This window comes from Chrysemys picta, chromosome 8 (assembly GCF_011386835.1).
Source record: "Chrysemys picta bellii isolate R12L10 chromosome 8, ASM1138683v2, whole genome shotgun sequence".
NCBI lineage: Eukaryota > Metazoa > Chordata > Testudines > Emydidae > Chrysemys > Chrysemys picta.
This window is the reverse complement of record NC_088798.1, coordinates 105,005,665-105,014,694: the sequence shown is the minus strand read 5'-3', so window position 1 is coordinate 105,014,694 and position 9,030 is coordinate 105,005,665.

The following is a 9,030-nucleotide window of genomic DNA, read 5'->3' as shown; positions in this document are numbered from 1 at the left end:
TGGTAGGAAGTAGGAAATCACTGACACTATTTACCAGTAAGGGCTCATTCAATTAGTGCTTAGATTATCTATGCAAGATTGACAGAACTAAAGGAAATTTACAGCGTAATCACTTCTGTGCTACCTGGACAGCTGCAGAGTGGACCAGCAATAGATGTCCCATGGGAATAAAGCTAGGCGGTAGCTATATTAAAGATCATGCTTAATTTTTTAGGGCTGATACATGCTGTGCTATATCTAGCAGCAGGATAAGATCTAGATAATCCTAAAGTAAATACATAGCACCTCCCCACCATAGGCACACACACAGTATACTTGCTATCATTTTCATGATAACATGGACAGATGCCCATGTGAGCAGATCTGAACATAAATGTGAGCACGTGTTTGCTAAATAAATACAAGCAAACCTTCCTTCCAGACCAGGGTCCCGACCTAGTTTCGGTCACAAATTAAACTAGTCCCAGTCTCAGCCTAATCCAAACCACAGCAGAGAGGAACATGATGGACACTCACTGCCCGGGAAGGCAAGAGACACGCAGGTCAGGACAGAGGTGCCCTGGTAAAGCTGCACGTGTGTGTGAAGCTTGCACAGAACCTACCTGGTCGCAGCTCTAGGCCCCTCACCTTCCTGAGCCCTCAAATTCACAGAGCGCTGTTATAAAAATAAACACGGACGCGTGTGTCGGCCAAAAATATCTGAGTCGTTGAGCGGTAGCTGGGGACTCCGTTGGCCTGGGTCAGCCATTACATCACTCACAGTTAGTCAGGAGAGAAAGCTGCCGGAGCTCCTTTCCTTTCGACTACACAAAGCTGCCCTGAAATGTTCTGCACACGCGCTGGCTGCACCAGCTGGGGTCTCTCAGGACGGGCAGCATTCTGTAGGGTTATGTCATCCAAGCTGGGTCGTTCACTGAGTCCGGAGCACCCATAGCTGCAAATAGCCAAGGATTAAAAAAAAAAAAAAGGAACAACCCTCCAGGCTTTCAGCTCAAAGCTTTGAGAGATCTCCTCCATACCCAGCCATGTGCCTGGAGTACCCTGACACCTGCAAGGTTTATCCCTCAGAAGGTAGGGACGGGGGGAAAGAGCCATAACCCTGGGCTAATGTTTTCCCCACTGGGTTGCAGTTGTAGCCCTCCAGAGCAGACGTGCCTGTAGGCAGCAGTCGCACATTGTGGGGTGTGACTGGGAAAGTTAGCATGAGTTGAGTGGCTCCAAGGGACAGGGACACTGTCGACCCGTTTAAGCCAAAAATGTTACTTTCTTCAGAAAGCCCCAACAGCATCCCTGGATAACACTAGCACTGTGCACTTCTGCAGCACCTTCCTTCGGAGGATCTCAAAGCACCTGGAAAAGATGAAAGAATTTAGGCTCACAACGTACCAGTAGGGTCCTTTCCACCGTGGAGCAAACTGAGACCCGGTGAGGTTCCATGATGTACAGAGGCAGGGCTAGAAAATGGGCAGAGCTCCATTCGCAGTTAAGTTCTATAACCATCGGACCATCTGCCCTCCCTCTCCGGCAATTCTGGGAGCTAAATAAGTCAACAGCCAGAATCCATCTGAGCAGGACGTAGAAAATCAGCCCTAGGAGGGAAAGAACAAGAATCAGATGGGGACAGAGCCATGATGGGAGAATTCAGGTGGGAACAGCCACAGTCAATCCCACGTCGGGGGAGCAACCCTCAAAACCTGCCCTGAATGAAACAGCGCAGGCTTCGCTAGAACCCACCTGCCCCTGGCCTGGGATTACTATACCAAGCTAGCTTTGCATGTAGCGAGTTCCTGGTTCTCATGCTTAGAACTCCCAACAGTGTTTCCATCTTTGGCAATGACCCACAAGGAGATGTGTGAAGTGGGGAGCAGGTGTGTTCGTTTCTTGGGGACTGATGGCTTGGAGACCCATTGGTTCATCTAGTTTGTCCCCAGGTATTTTACAGCCTGTCAAAGGACATCAGTGGCAGGCTCCTGGATTGCTGCCAATCCTGAATTAAGAAAGAAAATTCCCAAATTTCCTTGGGCAGGCTGCATCTACGATGCCATAGGAAGCTCCCAAGGCAACTGGCAACATCTGGCGTTCTTGGCTGTGCCGAGGGTGAATATAAAAACAATTTTACCCACTCATTCGAAGACAAGTGTGTGTGTTTGGGGGGGGGGGCGGGGTAGAGTCTACACTGGTCATTTGAAGGGGCAAGAATACCCGAGCTATGAGTGTAATAATAATAATAATAATCTCTAGCTTTTATACAGCATGTGAGATCTACCAATGATACAGCAAGTAGTGCAGTATTATCCCCCTTACACAGATGGGAAACTGAGGCACAGAGAAACCCAGCCGGCCCATGGCAAGCTGCGAATAGAGCACAGGCCTCCCGCATGCCCGTCCAGTGGTCTCGCCGCTTAGCCATACTGACTCCATGAGCAACTACGTGTCGCTGGTTTCCCCACAGTTAAGAGCCACCCTTGCCCCTACCCTCCCTACAGCCTGCCATTTTCATTTGCCACGTCTGGATGAGGCACCTTCTGTGTCCCGGCAAACTGAGATGGTACAACTGGTCCAAGATTCTTTTGGGGGAGTAGCCTCCAGCCCCTTGCCCACGGGGCTCGGCCAGCAGATAGAGTTCTGCTCCTTTCCAAGAGGTCCAGCCAGCTCCAACTCCCCGCAAAGATGTACCAGATCAGCTGGGATAACAAAACTCCAGGCCTCCGCAGCAGCTGGGAAGCAGGCCGCCCTCTCCCTCACTATCCCGGAGCAATATTTGCCAGGGTTCTGGATACAGGACAAACAGAGAGATGGACGGATGACAGCACAGAGTGATTGCTCTGAGAACCTGCTTTCCAGTCGCTCCCTCGCAGCCAGAAAAGCCAGGCCTGGATCGGCAGCCAAAACAAGGGGAGAATTCCTTCCAAGGGTGCGCTGTTTGCTTTCTCCAGCCCAGCCAATAACAAGAACCCACACACTAGCCATTCAAGGGAAAGCTTTCAAGCGCTGAGATGGATGTGAGTCCACCCCGCTTCCTTTGACCCAAGGCACCGGGATGGGCTGGGAAGCTAGAGAGCTCCACCTCGTGGGATTTCCATGAGAACTGTCTAGTTTTCCACTGCCAGGGGCGGGGGCGGCCTGGCTAGGCCTGTATGCAGCGGTGGTGCAGCTGTGTTGGCCAGGGCTGTGCATTTCGTTCTGCACGTCAGTCATTGGAACCAGCCCCTATCTGACAGTAGCAATGGCTGCATGACATGGGCCTAATACGACACAAAGGGATCAAATTCAGACGTGGTATAAGCAGGTACAGCTGCACTGGTTTCAACAGCCTTGTAATCGCTTTACACCAGGTCTGAATTTGGTCTGAACACTAACGCAAGAATCACAGCAGGCGAGATCAGGGCAAAAGGCATGTGAATTCCATTACCATTATGGCATTATAGTCAATGCCATAGTTCAAGTTACATTGGGACTTTCATTATAACCCCCTAGTTTTCAATGACTTACAACTTTCTGAAAAAAGTCACCTTTATGGCTGGCCTTGCGCCAAAGATGATTATTGATTTTTTTCCCAGACAGGTTTACAAGAATATTATTTTTTTTATTATAATGAAAACAAAGCCTTTTGTACATGCACAAGAAGAAAACAATGGCTGAACTTTATAAGCTGGAAAAAAAAAATACAAAAACAACCGATATTCACATCTGGGAAAAGTCAGTTTGGCACATATGCAGCATGAAATTTTCTCTGACGTCAAAGTTATGTTACTAGTTACAGGACAATATATTAACACACACAGGTTGTCCATAGTTGCACTGGGGCAGTTTTGAGTTGCTATTTCATTGGGAATGACCATAACTGCATAAGATTTTTACTAGGTACCTTTGGAATTAGAGTACTTGTGGCACCTTAGAGACTAACAAATTTATTAGAGCATAAGCTTTCGTGGGCTACAACCCACTTCTTCGGATGCATATAGAAGAAGAAGTGGGCTGTAGCCCACGAAAGCTTATGCTCTAATAAATTTGTTAGTCTCTAAGGTGCCACAAGTACTCCTGTTCTTTTTGAGGATACAGACTAACACGGCTGCTACCCTGAAACCTTTGGAATTAGAGCAAACTAAATACAGAGATTAAAACACCAATCTCCTCTTTTTCTTTTTCTTTTATAAAACAGGGAAATTAAGGACAAATCTGATGTGAATGCAACATTAAGTTTACATTTTAAACCATCAAAATTCAGGCAATGCAAAAGTTAAGGAGCCTTGACCACCACTGTTACTGCAATTTTATGCTAACACAACTCCATTGACTTCAAGAGCCAAGATTCTCAGGTGTGATTTAAAATCAGTTGCGTTAAACTAATGGCAAAGGATATTGTGGACACACTTAAGCTGATATAAACCTGGCTTACATCGATTTATCTTAAAACAAGTCTACATAGGAAAGTCACATCAGTTTAACGTAATGTGTCATTTTAAATGGATTTAAGTAAGCCTGGTGCAAAAGGCTGTATGGACACTTATTTTGGTTTATACCAGGCTGATTCTGGTTAGGAACAAATTTAAACTAAACCAAAACAAGCCACACCTAGAACAGAAATAAGTGTCCATACTGGGTTTTGCATCAGTGAAAAAAATGATTTGCGTTTACCCAGGACAACTTCTGTGTGTCGAGAAGACTTCAGAGTAACCTTAACTGATACACAAGTGGAGGAGCTGGCCCATAAGGTATAAGTCATCCTAGCTCAATTCAAGTCAATGGAGCTGTGACAATTTAGATTAGCTGATGATCTGGTCCTTCATATATGGGGCCAAATTCTGCTCTCAGCAACACTGACGTAAATCTGGAGTAAACCTCACTGCTATCATGCTCAGAGCCCTTCGTATCTCTGAGGGAGGGGGAAAGACGGATGGTCCTTAACAGGGCCAGCTCCAGCGTTTTTGCCGCCCCAATCGGCGGAAAAAGAAAAAAAAAAGCCGCGATCGGTGGCAGCTTTACCACCGCTTCATTCTTCAGCGGCAATTGGGCGGCAGGTCCTTCCCTCCAAGAGGGACTGAGGGACCCGCCGCCGAATTGCTGCCAAAGAGCTGGACGTGCCGCCCCTTTTCGTTGGCCGCCCCAAGCACCTGCTTGCTGCGCTGGTGCCTGGAGCCGGCCCTGGTCCTTAAAGGAACAACGAATAAGAATAACATCTATGGCGGGTTTTGATCAAGGTCCATGTGCAGTACCATGATGAAGCTAGGGCCTCTGCTGATAGAACAGAGACGCAGAAGCATTGCCCATAAACAATCTGTCAAATAACTAGAACAGGGGTCGGCAACCTTTCAGAAGCGCTGTGCCGAGTCTTCATTTGTTCACTCTCATTTAAGGTTTCGCGTGCCAGTAATACATTTTAACGTTTTTAGAAGGTCTCTTTCTATAAGTCTATAATATAACTAAACTATTGTTGTATGTAAACTAAATAAGGTTTTTAAAATGTTTAAGAAGCTTCATTTAAAATTAAATTGAAATGTAGAGCCCCCCCGGACCGGTGGCCAGGACCTGGGCAGTGTGAGTGCCACTGAAAATCAGCTCGTGTGCCGCCTTCGGCACGTGTGCCATAGGTTGCTTACCCCTGAACTAGAACATTAAGCAAAGTGGCTACTTTGTTAGGATCCCAGGAGACCCAGGAGAGCCACACGGGAGCAGAGGAAACATGCACAGGGCCAGCCATGCTGGGTGAACCGAACTTCACTCAGGACCTGTGGAGCCACGAGGTGTCAGTAGACAGCAAGGAATGTGTCTGGTTGCTGCAGAGAGAAAGCAAGCACTGGAAGGCCCATCCTCTGGCTGGCACCAGACTATGATACCTGCTATCAGGCCGGGTCCTGAAAACTGTTTCAGGACATGATAAATAAGCCTCGGGAGACAGACCTAAAGCAGGGCAAAGAGCTGCCCCCAGAATGCACTGCAGGACATTCGCCGGGCTGTAACTATGGGGTCTTGAGAAGCGTGGTGCTTAATATCACATCTGACAGCGAGGAGGGCAGGGAGTGTGGCAATAGATTTCTCCTACCTCCGGCACTAGGCCCAGAGGAAGGCAAAGCCGTGTCACCTTGTGCAGCTGGTAGAATCCCAGAAGCCCATGTGCTTGGTCTGTGCCTATGACCCAGTGCGTTGTGGGCCCGAACAGAGATTCAGTTCAGGTTCGTTTAGTCCCAGGAACCGTATCAAGACGGTGCAGAAACCCAGCCAGCTCTGGTTTCTCCTCTTCGGTTTACATGAATGCACAGACCAGGGGAGCTCCAGTCTTGGCTGGCTCCAGCACGGGCTCTGTCATACAAACAGGGACCTTAGACGAGGAAAGGACTAGTGCAGGGCCAGAGTGGACAAGTGACGGATACTGGTCGATTTTGCCCAAGGTGAGGGATTGTCCCTCCTAAACAGGGACATTTGCCTTGGGTGCAGTTCTCTCCCTTGACTCTCTACAGCTAATTCCTGACTAGATTCTTTTCCCCACCTGGATCCCAAGGCCCAAAATCTGCAGGTTAACACAGTAGAGTCCAGCCCAGGACTTTGGTGCCAGCTGGGTCGTTAGCAGATTTGGCTGACGATTTGTGCCCTTTTGCTCCTCCAGGGGTGCGTTGGCCCCTTTGGCGTAATGAGCAGCCTCTTTTCTGTACTTTTTTTTCCATAAAAGTTTCTTTACCACATGCTGCTTCATGGCCAGAACCGCAGAGAGCTGGGGAAGACACTATGTTTTCACAAAGAAAATAAATCACCGGTAAAAAAAAGAAAAAGAAAAGAAGAAAAAGATACAATCTAAGCAAAAGAAACCTCAAAAACGACGCAGATAAGGAATCGAGCCTAGGCTGCAGAAGGAAAACGTATCCAGCAGCAAGGAGGCCCTGGGGGAAGGGAAACTGAGGTGGGTGCTGCAGAAACACACCAGGCCAGAAGGGGGCACTGCAGAATAGTGGCACCTGGCTTTGCGGGAGGTGATGAGGGGACTCGCTCTAGGGAGCTGGCCCAGTAGTTTGTTTTAAATAGATAATAATTAACTTTTATTACAGTAACACCTCGGATCCCTTGCCACGCCTGGACCCCATTGCGCTAGGCTCCGTACGGACACAGAACAACAGGCTGATTTCTGCTACACCGTGGCCATGATCCCTTGCAAAATGAAACGCATACCCTTGGTTGCACGCTCGGCCTGAGCAACGTCCGCGCCAGTCTGAAAAGTTACGTGTTGTGGGCACTGGAATAGCAAAGCAAAGCGACCCCCATGGTGCACACATCTCAGGACCCAGAATACCCTGCCAGATGATACCTACTTCACAGTACTGCTAGGATCTGAGCTCTATGCTTGGGTTGTGCTTATGGTTGCACTGGGTCCTTTTCTGTGCAATTTGCAAGCCAGAACTGTGGCTGGCTCTCCTGCTTTTAGCCTCTGGCCGTGCCTTCAACATGTGTGGGCAAAAGCAGGCTGTTCAGTTGCAGGCAAAGGAGATGGTGCAGGTTCCATGTGGGAGGGAAGGAGCAGATGAACTGCAGGATAAGGCCGTTGGGAGGAGCTGGGCAGGGCACAGTTTTCTGGCCTAGCCCCCTTCTAACAAATATTCATAAAAGAAAATCTGGGAGGAGCCAACAGTCCAGTAAGAAATCAGTTCTAACAGGTGGGTAAGAGAGCAACAGACATGGGGTGGGGGGAGCTTGAGTAATTTCCACTTCTAAAAGCTCATTTTAGAAGGGAGCATCGGGTACGGCCAGCAACTGAGAGCCTGCAGAAGGTGACTGCAAGCTGGAATAAAACACCCTGGGTGTCCTTTGTACTGGGTCTCTTCTAAAACCGCTTCCTCTTGTTCTCTGTGAAATGTAACAGCAGACATTCTTTTCTCCTAATGTTTGTGCCCTGCCGCTGTCAATCCATCACACACACCGAGCTCGCCAGGTTCCCCGACAAGTCTCCTCTTGTTTATTTACTGACACTGTGGCACATTCTCTCCCTCGCTCTCGCTGGTATTTCTCATGAACTCGTTTCACGGATTCGGTTTAATTCTGGCCTGGTGCAGCTCCCTTCAGCTCTGTGCGCTGGACTCCCCTGCTGACCGATGTGCAACGAAAGCCGCTCTGTGCCTGCTCCCCGGAGCTTGGCTCTTTAGCTTCAGCTGTAGTGACTTGGGTTTTTAGTGCAGGAGGGCCCCAGTTTAAGCCCTGATATTAACCATCACCTGTAACCTTTGCTACCACAAGCGCTGCTCCTGCTCACCCATCCGTTTTCCCTCCTTTAACTCTCTCACTCTCCCTTTCTCTTTCCAGCTCTTTTTCCCCTTCTTTCTTAGTCTCTTCAACCTTCTTTCTCAGCCGCGGGTGAACCCTTTGCATTGCATTGGGGCTGATATTAAAATCAAGGGCAGAAGGGTACCCAGCCAGCCCTGCAGGCTCCAGCCCCGCTCACTTAAGGTGGGCGATCTTTTTCTCTCTGACAGATCTTCGGATCTGCAGGTTTGGGAGGCCCTGCCCCCTGCCGGATCCACAGTGTGCTCCCCCCTCACACCCACCCACAAGCCCCTGGGGGGATATTTCCCAGGATGCACGGCAAGGGGAACCTGATGGCATTTTCCGTCCCCGGCGTGTGGGTTTTTTGGTGTGGGTGTGTGTGGCGGGGGGTGATCAGGCCCCTCTGTCTCTGTCTCTCGATCCCAGTAACCAGAGCCCTGCATAGTGAGCCATGAGGGAGCATACGACCAAACCAATTGGAAACCCTCAAAATCAGCAATACGTTCCCTCTCCCGCCTGCTGCCCATTGCTCCCCGGACACTGCTGCCCTGTAGGCGACCAGGGCCCAGTACTTCCCACCACTAGGCTGTTCACCTGCATGTTCATTAAAGTGTTGGGTCCCCCTGACCCCATTGTAGTTCAGCTGTTGGCACTGTCTGGACAGGCCTCCTTCACTATGGCTTTACCAACGGCGGCCTTTCTGTGTCCTCTCTCAGCCTCCGGCTGGCAGGCTGTCTAATGTCTGGGTGGGAAGTGTGTGTCTGAGACAGTGAATGCGGCTTT